The 15820-nt window shown below is 42.9% G+C and overlaps 1 protein-coding gene and 1 pseudogene across 1 annotated transcript in view; both read right to left on the bottom strand.

Annotated features, from left to right (window-relative positions):
• The window catches only part of Marchf3 (membrane associated ring-CH-type finger 3), a 146295-nt gene extending 133549 nt beyond the window's left edge, over window positions 1-12746 (bottom strand). Inside the window, exon 1 of the mRNA XM_052155707.1 lies at window positions 12524-12746. The gene's annotated coding sequence lies outside the window, so the exon portion shown is untranslated. The remainder of the gene's footprint in view (window positions 1-12523) is intronic.
• Window positions 1230-4088, bottom strand: LOC127663902 (40S ribosomal protein S3-like; annotated as a pseudogene).
• Window positions 12747-15820: the final 3074 nt, after the last annotated feature.

Below are 15820 nucleotides of genomic sequence, written 5' to 3'. Positions count from 1 at the left end.
ACCTCCATAATTACTTTGGAACAATTAAGAACACAATTCCGAGAAAGGAGTCATTTAAGTACATATATGAGTTGAAAATTATGTGTATGCAGAGAAATCAATTTAAGTGAATTTATCATTCTAAATGCAACTGTAATTCTCGCTCCCACTTTAAAATTCATTGTAATTTCATTTTTTAACAGTTTATACTGAATTAAAAGTATTGATGTCAATAGACTATTCTAAATAAGAAATAAAGAATTTATTATTCAAATGGCCCTAGTATAAGGCTCTAATAAATCCCACATGTATATAGCTATAGTAAGTGTATCTTTTCTCCAAAGAACTTTAATATTCATTTCTTTTACCCTTGAACAGAATAAAAATTAGATTTAATTAGTTTTCAAATTTTCCAAGAAAAAACTTTTTTTTTTTTAAGAAAAAATTCTGAGCTTAATAGAGTCAGGCTCAAATGACAACTGGCAACTTACCTTAGGTGAGAGATAAAGGCCAACTCTGGATTACTAGAAACTTACATTTGTAAGTACTCATTCATTCATTAACTTATGTATTTGATCATTCATTTTAAAATATAGGTAGAAGACAACAGATCAAAAACCAGATAACTAAGTAAACTATATGAGACTGTGGCAAATACCATGAAGAAAACAGGAGGGCGTAGGGAACAGGGCCCAGCAGGACTCCTGAACAGATAGATAGCACGGTCCTTGGATACCGTTATAAAGAGGAGATATTTAAAAGCCTGGGTAGAGCAGATGTAGCCATAGGAACAGAGGCTGTGTCATCCAAGCAGAAGGTACCACAAATGCAAAGGGTCACAGGTGGGGAAAAGACTGGCTTGTTACACCAACAATAAGAAAGCCATGTGGTTAGAAAATTGAGCAAGGACCACGGGATAAATAATGAGGTCACAGAGATGGGCAGGGTCCAATCACTTAATGTTCTACCGGCCCTGATAGTCCTAGGACTGTCTTCCAAGAAAATGGACAGTCATGTTGAGTGGGAAGGGACATAAGGGAATTTATGTCTGAATCCTAGCTTAGCCATGTACTAGTTGTATGATCTTGTAAATTGCTAACTTCTCTTGGATGCTAAATTCTTACTGTATAGAAGCATACATAAGAAATCATTGACAGTTATAATCACCCATAATTATCAGTCTTATTAACGGAATGATATATAAAGTTAATAAAATTGTTTACATTCATATAAACTTATACTGTAAAATATACTAGAGAGATTTATTGAGGAATAAATTATTTTAATCATTTTTTTCACTAAGCAAAAAGCATATACTTCTTGAGTACAAGAAGACATAAATTAGTACATTCAAACCCATTAGGGTTTATTGTGGCTGTAATCAGAATAATCATTGATCTTGGCTCACTTCTCTGTCCTTAATTAGTTTGCATTGTCCCCTTTTTGTTTCTACCCATCAGCAGAACCTACTAACTACACAGCCGCTATCCCAAGGAATTCCACAGTTATTTTTGAAGTGGTAGCATGCGATACATAGTTACATACGCCTCTCAGTGTCGATTCTGTACCCTGCCTCTCCCAATACCTACATCTTTCTTGTTAACAAAATGTTAATTTTGCTCATCCCTCCCCTTCTCGGCGCTGATCCATGGCTAGTGATGCCTGAGAGGTGGCCATGTGAGCCACTTCTGATCAGCGTGTGAGGGTCCAAGTGGAAGTCGTTTAAGAAATGGTTTTATACTTCCAGAAGGAAACTTTGAAATGGTGGGAGTGGTTCCAGTTTTCTGTGCTCTCGACATTGTCCTGTTTGCAAGTAACATCTGAACTGTTACAACCGAGTCACAAATACAAAAAAGAGCAGAGTGGCCTGTGACAACAAAGGCAGTCACTTAATCAGTCACTCTTTCTCTATGCCCTGTGATTTACTCCAGACTTAACATTTCTTTACCGCACACATGAATTGGATGCAGAAGACCTCCCGAGGAAAAAGAGCCTACACATTTCTTCTTCTCTGAGAAAGTCCCAGGCTAGAAGCAGGAGTCTTACTCTAGTTCAGTGAAGTTTAAGAATTTTGGAATATAGGATAATACAGCGTTTGACTCTGCATCACCAGGGCAGGCATACAGGCAAACACATGGGTAGCCAGTACCAAATGCTCTCTATTTGGCTTTCCCTACCTGATTCAAGATTTTTTGCTTTTATCTTTTACCTGTCTACATCAGTTGTTCCCCAGATGCCTAAACAGAGCATAGTTTTCATTGATCTTCTGTTCTGTAAAGTTGGCAACTAAGCCTTTATCCCATTACAAGATTTTCAAGAGACCACACAAGGAAGTCACAGATTCCAGCAGAAGCCAGATGTTAAGGAGCTTTGTATTCTACTTAGACAAGAGGACTAAATTGGAAAACAACAATAGCAATAACAACAACAACATTAACAACAACAACAACAATCCCCCAAACACTCCAGAGAAGGTTAGGATTTCAAGTTAGAAGGCAGATTTACCTGAAAAGGAAACCATCTTGACCATTTGCTGCTTTTGTTTTTTTTTATTTCTTTCTGCAAGATTTTCTTAAATGTCTTTACAGGACAAGGATAGCATCCGGAAACATCTGCCAATACCCTGTTACGCTTGCTGTAGGCAACGGCTGGGGCATGACAGGTGGCTCTGGTTTCCCACCCTTCTGTTCTGAGATGGGGGTGGTGGGCTACATTTCCTCATTCACCTTCACAGTACCCACATGGTCAAGCAGAGGCTTCTTCAGGCCAATCTTACCTCTTGGATCCCAGGCGACGTGAGCTTCACTTTGGCGCCCAGCACACCCTGAGGGGCACATGGCACACGGCAGTGTCAGCACAGTAGTTAACAGGGTCTCTACTGTGCGTCATCAGCTCATCCACAATCTTCATGGACTTGGTCCTCTGTCCTTGGAGCTTCCCAGTCACCACAACCTCACAGCCCTTGACACCGCTCTCCATAGGAACCACAGCACACCACAGCAGGCCCTCATAGAGCAAGCCCTCCTGGGAGTTTGTAACATGGAGACTGACAGGGCAAAGGCACACAGGCCCCTTGTGGCCACTTTTTCTCTAGAAAGCTCTGTGTTGCCCTCAGGGAAGCAGAACCTCTTCTGGGTCTCTACAGCAGTCAACTCTGACCCCACGACCCTTCTCACGGAGAACATCCTGTGTTCTGGTGGCTGAGGTTATGATTTCTGTCCTGGTTGGTGTAAGTCAGACTTCAACTCCAGAGTAGCCATCTTCAGCCAGCTCCCGAGTGAGAAACTCATTCAGTTCAGCTGTGGCCATCAGCCACAGACTTCCTTTTTCTTGGAAATCCGCATGGCCGCCCTGCCAACATGTGCCACCCAAAGGAAAGGCAACTGCTTGCTGTTTTTAATACTTGTATCCCTCTAACATTTATACATTGGAATCTAATCCCTAATAGGACAGTATCAGAAAATGGGGCCTGTTGGAACTAATTAGGACCATGCCTTCATGAATGGCATTAGTGTCCTTATAAAAGAGGACAGAGACTAGCAAACTCGGTCTGTCATATGATGTTACAGTGAAAACCCCCATCTAAAGGAAGAAAGCCATTGCCAGATTGCTAGCCTCTTGCTCTTGGACTTCCCCAGCTGTAGACTGTGAGCAAAACATTTTAGTTGGTTATAAATCATCCAATCTCAGGTATTTTGTTATGGCAGCCCAAAGAAACTAAGATACTATCAAAGACCATTGTTTACTTTTCCCAGCGATGTGGCGTTCCCTTGCTTTTATTCTTTTCTTAAAGTGAAGTAAGTAATAGGGCTTGGGAATATACTCATTTTGCAAAATAAAGCATAAGCTGGAGGAGCTAGAACAGGGCCATTGTGTAGGGAGATGGTGACAAGACCTGGGAATATATTAAGAGATGGAATAACATCTAATGATTCACAGTATGCCAAAGCCGGAATGGCTTAAATCTAAATTAACCATTTCAGTCTAATGTATATTTTCCTACAGGATTACAAATTATAAATTTACAACATAAAGGCAAGCACAAATGTAACAAATACAGATTTTATAATTTTGTATAGTATTTAAGAAACACTACTTGGGAAACGGGGTAAGCATTATAACTGGGTAAAAGATTGAAATAATAAATGACGCCTTAGCTCGTGAAAGGGGCATCAGAACCCCACCTAATGTCTGCATTATCAATGCATAGCAAAGGGGGAAACTCATGAAGCGTGTGAATGGTATCTAAATGTGTAGATGTGGCCAGCGAAAGAAAGCTGTAGAAAAATAGATGATTAGGTTAGGAACAATACAACCTAATTAGGCAGATCAGGGGGAGCAAACTGAGACATCAAAAAGATCGGCGAAGCGAGACAAGTGAGGAAAATTGAAAGTTACTGTCAATATTTTTTAAGAGAAAGAAAAAAGCCAACAGATAAAGGGGAATTCCACCACCGCATGTGGATAAGAATGGCGAGAACAGGTTCTGTGAAGCTAATTACCCTTGTGCTGTATAAGGTTCTCAGAACATCTAATAGCTCCTTAGAAAATCACAGAGAATGCTCACACAAAGCCCTTTGCAAATGGTCAGAATTGTAGTTACTTACAGGGAAGAGATTAATGGTAACGCTGACCATGAAAGAGCTTTTATCAGTAAGTGTTTTACCTGAAAATAGGGGAAAATAATACACAGGAAAGAAAATAGTAGAAGGTGGGGGACTGAATTATGAAGAAAGGTTGAAATTAGGGGAGCCTAAAAGCTTAAGGGATAACAGCTTTCAGACCATGAACATCTGTCTGTGAGGCATGCACACAAAGTGTAAGAGGAATAAGTTTCTTTAAAAAAATAGATAATATTTAAACTTATATTTAGCGACCATCAAATATGTATCCAATGTATTTTGATCATGTTCACCCTACTTTACCTTCCAACTCTTCCCACATCCCCACCACCACTACACCCACTACTACCTACACAACCATTACACACACCACTACCTACAACCCCAGTATACACACCACTGCCACTACCTAGCCCCTGCCACTATACATACCACCGCCACTACCTACCCCCCACTACACGCACCACTACCACTACCCACCCCTACTACACACACCACTACCACTATCTATACCTCCCCCCAACCCTCGACAACTATGTCCACCTCACCACCACTCATCCCCCACAACTTCAAGGAGAGAAAGAAATTTCCTATTGAAGATACAGGGAAAAGATGGGGTAAACTACAAAGCACAGTACCACAGGGAGGTGCTCATTCGTTGCAGGCAAGAAAGTGAACTTATTTGTATCACAGATGTTGGACTCTGGACTTGACCTGAAGCTCCTCTCATGTCTTTCAGGAAGCTAGATCCAAAGGGTAAAAGGTAAGGAAGGCCTCCTGTATACAGAGAAATGATCCTGGTTTATAGGATCCAGAGCCAGTATCTGAGCTCATGGTATTCATCTTCCCAGGGGCCCTGAATATCTAAATGCCTTTGGATTTAAACTGTTCAACTTTCTAATGTCTTCTTGGAAGATACAAGAATAAAGCACATATATTAAGTGATACTCAATTTCCCAGATAAGACAGATAATCCTGGTTCTTGATCTGCTGAATCCTCTAAGGTCCCATAAGATCTAACATGAAAGAGCTATCTTAATGGCTTTATTTCAGACAGTTATGTTTAATTCAACTGAAATACAAGCTCTTGAATGCATGGTCTATACATGACTTTAGCAATGCTACTCCTTGCACTAAGTTATTTAAGTCACTAAACCTCTACAGCTATGTTGAAGGTGCTTCCTCAAGGAAAAGGGATTTACAAATGAAAACTATTATAAAACCTAGTCTCGAAGCTAAAAATATACTTCAATAACTATTTTTAAAAGCTTCCTCATGGCAGTAAATATGGACGACAGTGGCTATCTGGCTCATCAAGATCTTGCTCCTCAAAGGGCCCTCAAATGCTCCCCCATGCTACCTAGTCACTTACACTGGACAGTGGAAGGAACTAAAGCATCAGTGGCTTTTGAAGACATGAGTGAGGCAGCCCCAAGTGTCAAGAAAAGCTGCCTTTCAGGATCTAACAAGGTGCACAAGAACAAGAATGCTCATGGGGATGGCAGGGGGAAAGGGAGAGAGGGAGGGAGTTAGGGAAGGATGAAGAGAGGGAGGGAGGGAAGGATGAAGAGAGGGAGGGAGGGAAGGAGGGCGAGCCTTGGAGGAATCCTTCAAGAAGTCATAACAGGTGGGTAGTGAGAGGAGGAGGTAAGGCAGGAATGAAGCAAAGAGACTTTGAAGGTGGAGCAGGATTGGGTGAGCATTCAGTGAAGGGCGAAGACTGGTCCTACCATTCTGTCCCTGCTACCCCTGTGCTTTAGGGTGGATGTTTTTATGCACACTTGTTGGGGGCTCAGCAACGTCCATTTGTAGTTCTTTGTTGAACCTAGTGCACAAAGACACTATTTCTTGCCAAGCTTTCTTGAGAGATTATAAGATGGCAAATAGTTCCCTGCCTTTAAGGGGTTCCAGGCTGGAGAAGAGAATGCAGGACTCAAGATCAGATAGATCATTAGTCCACATGAGAGCATGTACAGAAAAGTTTCCCCAAAGTATTAACATGGGAAATGAATTTTGAGCTAGCTAAGAAGACAAGCCCTAATAGTCAACTGTAATTCTTTTTTAAAAAAATAATGTCTTCCCATGACAGGTATTTAATTAGTATTTGTTAATTAAGTTTAGCTTATTTTGATTTCTAGACTGGGAGCTAGTTCTTATCCTATTTGTTTTTATGCCATCTAAAAAGATAACTCTATCTATATTAAAATGCAAGGGCACAATCTTTAAGAAACATTGTATCATGGGGGCTGGAGAAGTGGATCAGTGATTAAGAGCACTTGGTCCTCCTGAAGAGGCCCCGATTCATTCCCAGCAACCACAACCACATCACATGGTAAGTTCACAACTGTTTGTACCTCCAGTTCCAGGGGATCTATGTCCTCTTCTGGCCTCTGTGGGCACCAGGCATGAGTATCATACAGAGGCATACATGCAGACAGAACATTCATAAACAGAATAAAACAAAAAAAATTGAATCCTGGAACCAGATATGGTGGAACATTGCCTGCAATCCTTGTATTCAGGATGCAGAGGCAGACAGATCTCTTATGAGTTTGAGGCCAACCTGGTCTATACTGTTGAGTTCCAGGCCAGACAGAGCTCCCCAGTGAGACCTTGTCTCAAAAGAAAATATTGGCATATACACTCATAATTTTCCAATTATGTGCATCTTCTTTTTCTATTTATTTCATGCAAAAAAAGTTTGAAGAACCTTCAAAAAGAGCACATTTTACTCACTTGAAATATGTGTGTGTTTTAGCATAAAATATACTTGGCAGGTCCTAATATAATTGGATGGCTACGCCTTGCAAAAACTTGATTTCTTTTTAATCAAATTTTTAGAACCATACTGGGTTTCTTGCCAGGGCTGCAATACTGAGCAATAAATACATCATTAGATCAATGGTGGTCTGAGGATGGATTACTCGAAAGATATTTCTAGCCAAGAAGAATAAGATCAGACATCTTATTGTGCAGAGATTAATAAAATATTGTTTAAAGCACAGATACCAAGTTAAATGTAACAGGGAAGGAAACATTGCACAACAGAATGAAACAGTCAGGGGTTTATGATGTAGTGATATTGATCATGGATTTTCCTAAGTACTTGAGACCAGCCACACTATTATATATGCCTCTGATTAGACCTTGAGATGAGAAGGAAAAAGTTATATAAAAAAGAAACTAACCAGGGGAAGGCCTGCTGCTATAATAAATTATTAAAAGCAAACAGGGTGAGTGGGTTGTAAAGACAATATAAAACAGAATCAATGCCCGCAAGAAACACCAAACCATCCACACTTCTATAAATTTCTTACCACTGTCTGGCATTCCCCTGGAGGTATTTCTTTCCCACACCCTCCCTAGCCCGCCCCCACCCCTGACCCTTCACTCTCGGCCCAGTTCTTTTTTCAGAGCTCAGCATTTGTTTTTCTTGTGTAACCCAGGCCTTGCTGTCTACAGCTATGTTTTCAGCTTGTATTAGCACTGTCTGTGAGGCCACAGATGAGTGCATCTGTCACTTCATTCATCTGGATCTTAAATATAACAGTGACACTGTAAGCAGGGGACACCGAGGATGATGCACATATTACTTCGATACCATCCTTCCCCAGCTTTCTCTTTCCTTACAGTTAAATCCACACAGCTAAAGCCGTGCTGAGGTTTAGCTCAGTAACTGAATACCACTAGACTAGCAAAGGGAGGAATGCAAAGGGATATTCAAAGAGGTTGAAGTTTATGTATTAGGGGATGTTAGAACAGATTGATTCGAAAGGTGAACCTTGACAAAAATGATTTCACTGTGGGAATAAGGGTAAAGAAAAAAAGGGTCAAACCCTTGAAAAGAATTAGTCAAATGAAAGATGCCAAAAGTTTGTCATGTGTTTGTTGTTGTTGTTGTTGCTGCTGCTGCTGTTGTTTCACAGAAGCTTGTAATGACCTATGGCCCAGTTTCAAGAAAGACTGCATTCTACAGTAGTTGTTAGCTTTCTCTTCTCTTCTCTTCTCTTCTCTTCTCTTCTCTTCTCTTCTCTTCTCTTCTCTTCTCTTCTCGTCTCCCCCTCACCCCCATCTGTCTGTCTGCTAAAGAGGGAATAAGTCGGTGCTGTTGTCTAGGGGCTGTGGTATACCTCAGGTTTTACAAACACTCTAAATCAGTCAACTCATGCAGAAGCTGGGAAAATGGAGTGTAAGTAATATTTTTTTTTTAGTGTAGAAACAGTAGTATTAGTATAACGTGACCACAGACAAAAATAGCACGCAGCTGAAATGTAAGCCCAAAGATTTCCTCATGTAGTCCTTGTTCCCAATTGTGCTCTGTGACCTTTAGCAAACTATTTGCCTCTCCATGTCAAGGTTGGCTGATTAAGTTCAGGGTCACCTAAACATTTATCATATATTCTGGTTAACTTTATAAGGAAAACTTATAAAGTCAAATCCAATATAAAGAAAAGCGGAAAGCAAATGGTTTCAAAAGAAGTGTTATCACAAACTAAACAAAGGCGGGCAGCTCACAGTACAAGGCCAGTATCTGACTTATTGGTGTTGTCTTTAAACATGAGAGACAGAATCCAAGCATTATGCTTTCGGGGCTGCTGTCTGCTCATCTGGAACTAAGTGGGGGGAAAAATCATTGTCGTCCAAAGATTGTTAAGTGACCTATCAAATGCCAAGTATTCCTCTAAACAGAAATTGCTCCATAAAGGTCTCCGTGATGATCCAATGATCTGGAACTATGTAAGTTCAATGTCTCAACCTATCTAAATCCTTTTGTCATCAAGGAAGTAAATATTCTTGACATTTCTGACCTCTGAGATTTTTTTTAAAGTTGAATGTTAGCGAGGATGACTTCTGATATAGATCCATTCTCTTTCAAACCTTACCTAAGCAGCTAATGTGAACAATTTTGTCAGTATGGAATAGAAGAACAAAACACAGAATGCACATGTCAGGATCAGAAGGTAAGTAAAAAAAAAAAAAAAAAAACCTAATTGTTAATAATTTATAAATGAAAACTAACACTGCTTTCAGTGAGAATACAGCCAAGCAGTATATTTTCAACCCATTTCTGAGGGCCAGCTTAAAGTCAATCTAAATCAACTTTCAGAGTGTATCATGGTGGGTGGGGCACAGGGCTGGTCAGCCAAGTAGCTAGAGCGCCCCAAGGAAGCACTTGCTTCTGGTTAAGTCTCCTCTCTCCCTGATTCTGTGCATACTTCTGTCCTAGCACCAGGAGATAAAAAGGGCTTGCTTTTCATCTTTCATGGAGAAATGAGGAGCGATGTGTATTAGAGCTGGCCAAATCAGCCCAGAATGTCCCAGCATCACTGGTACAGAAACAGACAGTGAAGAAGCAGGACTGAGGAGGGGTATGAAGCTATCTTGCTTCTCCAGGCAGACTTCCTTAAAATTGGGGCCAATTCAGAATAGGAATGATGGAAGATTACAGGCACCAGGCAAAAGAGGCCCACTGTTGAGAGAGTTAATAAACTATCAACTTTATAAGGTCAGTAAATACCCCCTGGAAATTCTGAATAATCAATTGTTACATCAGCTCACAGATCATGTTATTTTATATCCAAAACACCAGGCCATTACTTCTTGATGTTAAAGTGGTCCCTTGTATCAGAACTTGTCTTGAGCACTTGAAAATGCAGATTCTCAAGCCCTAGGTCCCAGAAGTGAATTCTAGGACAAGAACTGAATTCCCATGGGGCCATTCAGTCTATTTGGATGATTCATGTGAAGCCAGGAGGATCTGTATAGCCCCTTATAAATTTAGACATATATATTAGGGATTTACAGATTTCCTCCAAATGTTTATGTAACATAAAAATAAAAATACCTGTGATGGGTTCTTAAAACCACTCCAGTTTATAGTGATCACCACTATTAAACTATTATTAAGAGTGTAAAATTACTGCCCAAAAGATCAACTGTGCTTCTGGAAGGTGTTGTCCCTATTGTCACTAAAAGTAACTATACTATTAAAGGAATTTATAGCTTTTTAAAGTACCACTCACTTGCCAGCAGGAACTTAACAAGCTGCTATAATAATACTCCTCCCATACCTTTTTAGTCATCAGAAATTTTATGATAAAGCCTTTTTTATTATTTTAAAACTATATATTGTGAACCATTGTTACTAGTGATTAGGCCAAATATGAACTTATTTCCAGGGTATAAATTCCTAAAGGCATGCTTCATTAGGATTACTCAGGCAATCTTAACTTCAGCCTTGGCAATAAAGTTCTATTTAACTGTGTGTGTGTGTGTGTGTGTGTGTTAAAAACAATTTATTTTTAGTGCATTCTCTGAAGCAAAAGACAACAGTTTGTGATATACATGTTATTGCAAACCAGCTTTGCTGTCGAGGTAACAACCACTGTTCTCAGGGGACTGTGGTTTTTTATTTTCTTCTATAATTCCCCCTCCTCAAATTATGCCTACAATTATATCAGAAAATACTCTCCCTGTTCTAGGAGACACCATTCCCTGCATCACCCTCCTTAAAACTGTAAGTTCTGGCCAAATAAAACATGAAAACAGAAGGCAAGTGAAAGGCTTTGTTTGTAGCGTGTTGTTTTCCTAAGGGTTGCCCCCTACCCACCATCCACCCCAGTGTGCTGGCTGAAGTGTACATGCTATGTTTTAACAGATGGGCTGGCTGGCGGCAGCTAGGCTGTAAAACAGGAACGCAGAATCTGTACTGAGTGGTATTGAACTGAGTGCTCGTAAAGTTCACGGACATACACTGACCCAGACAGACCAGACAAGATTCAGACATGCTTACACATACAGGATTATATACCTCATAGCTAAGAGGGACATCTCTACAAGCCAGAGGAAGTTCAAGGCTGAGTTAATCCTTTATATATTTCTACCTCATTCCCCTATCAACCCTGCACATTGATACACACCCTCAGATATATGCACTTGTACATGCGTACACTCTATAAATCAACGTTTTATATATTTTAAAAGACAGCTATTCCCAAGACCTGAGCCAACTCTCCATAGTCTTCTTAATAAGCTATCATTTAAATCAAATAAGAATGGCAAAACAATATTGCACTGAATAATTCTATTTAGTTCACACAGAATATAGGCTGCACGCAACTGCACTCGGAAAAATCAAGCTGCATTTTCTATAAGAGGAAAGGGAGAAAATGTAACCCAAGCTTAGCCACAAAGTGTCAGGTCTAACCTTGAATCCTCAGTTGTCAGTTCTTGCCTGGACTTCATCACTTAAAACACGCAGGTGTTTTAATGAACACCACCAAACCAGGCTGGGGACACTCAGCCTGGTGTTGGCCTCTAGGCTCCCTGCTGGTCCTAACCAAGTTCCTCAGACACACCTTGAGGCGGACACGGAGGTCTGAGCAACCCAGGATGAGGGGCGCACATTCAAAGGCTGACAGGGAGCAATTACTTCCCAAAGTTTAATGTTCAGCACTGCTGTCATTTTCTTTGGATCTGCAGAGTACGAAAGAGGCCTGCTACTGTCCCCAGCGGGTCCCTCCAGTTCTCAGTCGGAGCGCGACGAGCGCTCGCTGCGCACACCGGCTCGGGCGCCGGTTAATGTTTAGGAACCACTCTCAGCCATCTAGGAACTGCTGTGTGCGCACCGAGGTGTCCCGGCGCGCCTTGTGGCCGCCGCAGAGGGGAAGGGGAGCGTCTGGGACCTAAGCGTGGCAACCACCAACGCCAAGTCGGTTCCGACGCACAGTCACGTCCTGGGCCGAGTTGGGATGCTTTGAAAACCAGAAGTTCTGGAGCCGGGACGCTGACCGAGAGTAAGTGTTCCTTGCCTTGCCTTGCCCTTCCACAGCCGCCACGCTCCCATCCGCCACCACCGAAGCGGTCCTCGGCTCGCTAGCAACACGGCGCGGAGGAGCCGCTTTCACGGCGTGGCTACTCACCCTCCTGGCCCAGTCCAGACGCCAAATCCACGCCCCTGCTGCAGATCCTCAGTCCCAAGTTGCCCGGAACCGCCGGTGGCTCTTGCCCCGCGGGACCTGGGTGCATTGGCTCTACGGGGCACCTGACGGGGATCGCCGCAAGCTCGGCGGTCGCCTGGCTCAGCAATCGCCCGGAGCGCGCTGACAAACCACGGACCCGCTCAGCGAATGAGGCGGAACACCGCGCAGCGCTGACTAGGCTCCGAAGGGGGCGGAGCCCTGGGGCGGGACCAGGTTCGGGCCAGCCCCCATAAGGCGGGGCGTCTACTAGCGTTTGACTGGCGGCGGCCATAGCCAATCGTCAGGTCACTAGGATCCTTGGAGGCCGTAGGAGGTGCCTAGCGTATGGTACCGCCCCTCACTCAAGGTCCAATCGCTTGCGGCTGAGCGTTGGCCGGGAGACGCTCTAGCTGCCCGCAAGTTGGCAGTTGTGAAGTGCGGTGGTGGTGGTGGTGGTGCTGGTGGTGGCGGTGGCGGTGGCGGTGGTGGCGGTAGTGGTGGTGGTGGCCGCGTCTGGTGGCTCCTGCACAGTTTGATGCAGTGGGACCCAAACGCCCCGGGAACCAGGCTGCGGCCAGGGAGGGATCTTGCTGACAGACGGTAGGAGTTCCCAGAGCTGTCGCGAGTGGGCACGCTGCGGAGAACAACCCTCATACCTAACACCGGGAGGTGGCAAGGAACTTGGCCCCAAAAGCGCCCCAGCCAAGGAAGGAAGCTGAGTACTCAAGCAGGCTGAGTCTCACAGGTCCAGCTCTACACTAGAAATGGTTCTGAGCACAATCTGGTGGTTGCCTCCTAAACAAGAACTCTGGCTCAGCCAACCTCTGGGAAAGTACAAAGCAAGAGACTCTCCTTTTCCTTCCGCTAGGGACTTCTTAGCAAAAGCCTGGTTCTTCTCATGCCCAAAGGCGCCCCCATGCACTTCCTATCCTCCACAGTGGCTTCTGCTGCTGTCTGCTTGATCCTCCAGGAATATCGAGAAGTCAAAACCATTCGGTCTGCTTGGATAGAAAACCGCAGCAGAGCAAGCCACTTCCATCGGACTCTGCATTCCCTTCTTTCCCCTTTGGAAAACCTTGATTAGGCTGAAGACACGAAGCTGCTCATAGTTGGTAGTTGGGAGCCTTTAGGTCTTGCCCAAATGCACGTTTTAGCCAGGGCCAGGTTTTAAGAGAACACACACACACACACACAAACACACACACACACACACACACAAGAGAGAGAGAGAGAGAGAGAGAGAGAGAGAGAGAGAGAGAGAGAAGGGAATGGGGAGGCAGATGAGTATTGCTGTCTAAGGCTTAGAATATGAGCATGTCCTAGACTATCTTCTAGGGATAGGTAGATCCAATCTGTGTTTAGACCTGTACTTGTGCATCCAACTTGTGAATAGGAATGCACAACAATAGAGGAAAGGAGCCAAACTTCCTGATGGTTTGCCACTCGCGTGCCCCACCTTGATACTCTTGCTTCTAACCCACGCACTTCAGATCACTGTCTCAGTTCTGAGAGACTCTGAGGAATTATGTAGCCATTTAGTACAGGCGACTATTCATGTGTGAGAGAGCTGCAGGTATAATTTCAATGGCCATCTGGCTTTCACAACTTCCTTCTTTATAACTCATGCCTCATGAAAAGGTTCTCATGAGGTCATCAGGGAGAAGGAAGAGAAAAGGCCAGCTTTCATCCTGCAAGGAATGAAACAGCACCAGTAGCAGAGAAAGCTGCAACTCTTAGGTGAGCTCTGGCATGGGTTTGACTCTGTGGAAAGAGGTGCATAGGTAGGTTGTCAGAAGGGGAACAACATAGGACCCAGGGTAGCCCTTAACAAGCTGTAAAAAAATTAGTAATGTCAAATGTGCACATTAAATTCTTTCTTGCTTACTGAACCAAAAAGACTGGTAGAGATAAGATTCAATCCCAGCAGTCACCAGTAGCTATGGAGTGACTAAGGGGACGACCTGACCTTTGCCTACAATCTGTTTATGTTGGGATGGGGTGGGAGTGGGGTGAGGACAGGTCTGCAGGTATTAGAAAAGAAGGTTCAGAAGACTACTCCCCGGTTCTAGTAGTATGTCTGTCAGATTTCCTCACTGTGACAAAATACCCAAGGAAGTGTGTTGTATTGGCTTACAGTTAGAATTGATGATCTCATGGCCTCTTTGGGCCTGTGGCAGCATGGTGCCTCATGGTGGAAGCCCTAGGCAGAACAAACACCACACAATTCAGTGGTAACTAAGAATAGGGGGTTGGGCAGAGAAGGCAGACAGATGGAAATGCTCCAGTGTCCTTTCAGTGAGCCCTGCTTCCTAAAGGGTGCACAACCACCTGATAGTGCCACAGGCTGGACCCCTCCAACCCATGTGTCTGGGATCCAAACTACAGTAAGCAAGAGAACTTCAATCTCCTTTTAAGGCCAGGCTCTTCATTACCCTGCTGAAGCCCCTTCACTGAAGGCTGTCATGAAACATCATCTTTGACTGGGATAATCAGGAAGCTCCCATGGAAGAAGTGTATTTTTTTGGACTTTTTCCATTCACACTTATGATGTAATTAGAGAAACTGGCTATCAGTGCTCATCATGATCACACCCTGCAAGGGTTTTCACAGGTGTTAATTGTTGTTTTAAAACCCTCTTTTGGCTGGTAGGATGGCTCAGACAATAAAGAGTATTTTGCTACTAAGCCTGAATACCTGAGTTCTATTCCTGGTTCCCACTTAAGGAAATATCCCTCAAATTGACACCACATGGTGCATGTGTGTCAATGTGCATACACCACACACACACACACATACACACACACATACACACACACACACAATTATATTAAAAATCATTTAGCAGAGCTAGTGAAGCATTTGCTTAAGAGCATTAGAAAAGTTTAAATCACCTTGGTATAGGAGCCAATCACTGGCTGATGATTCCACATAAAGTCTCATATTAGTTGCTGAAGGAGAAATAAAAGACATTTCCTCTAGTTAATAGATAACTTACATGTTTAATTTTCCATTTCTTCTTTTAAAGATTTATTTATTATATATAAGTACACTGTAGCTATCTTCAGACATACCAGAAGAGGGCATTGGATCCCATTACAGATGGTTGTGAGCTACCATGTGGTTGCTGGGACTTGAACTCATGACCTCTGGAAGAGCAGTTAGTGCTCTTAACCACTGAGCCATCTCTCCAGATCCTATTTTTTCCTTATATATATAGATATATCCATCCATGGTTCTGGGATTAATTGTGCATTTAAG

Source organism: Apodemus sylvaticus, chromosome 13 (genome assembly GCF_947179515.1).
Source record: "Apodemus sylvaticus chromosome 13, mApoSyl1.1, whole genome shotgun sequence".
In the NCBI taxonomy this organism is placed as follows: domain Eukaryota; kingdom Metazoa; phylum Chordata; class Mammalia; order Rodentia; family Muridae; genus Apodemus; species Apodemus sylvaticus.
This window is presented reverse-complemented; position numbering and strand designations above follow the sequence as displayed.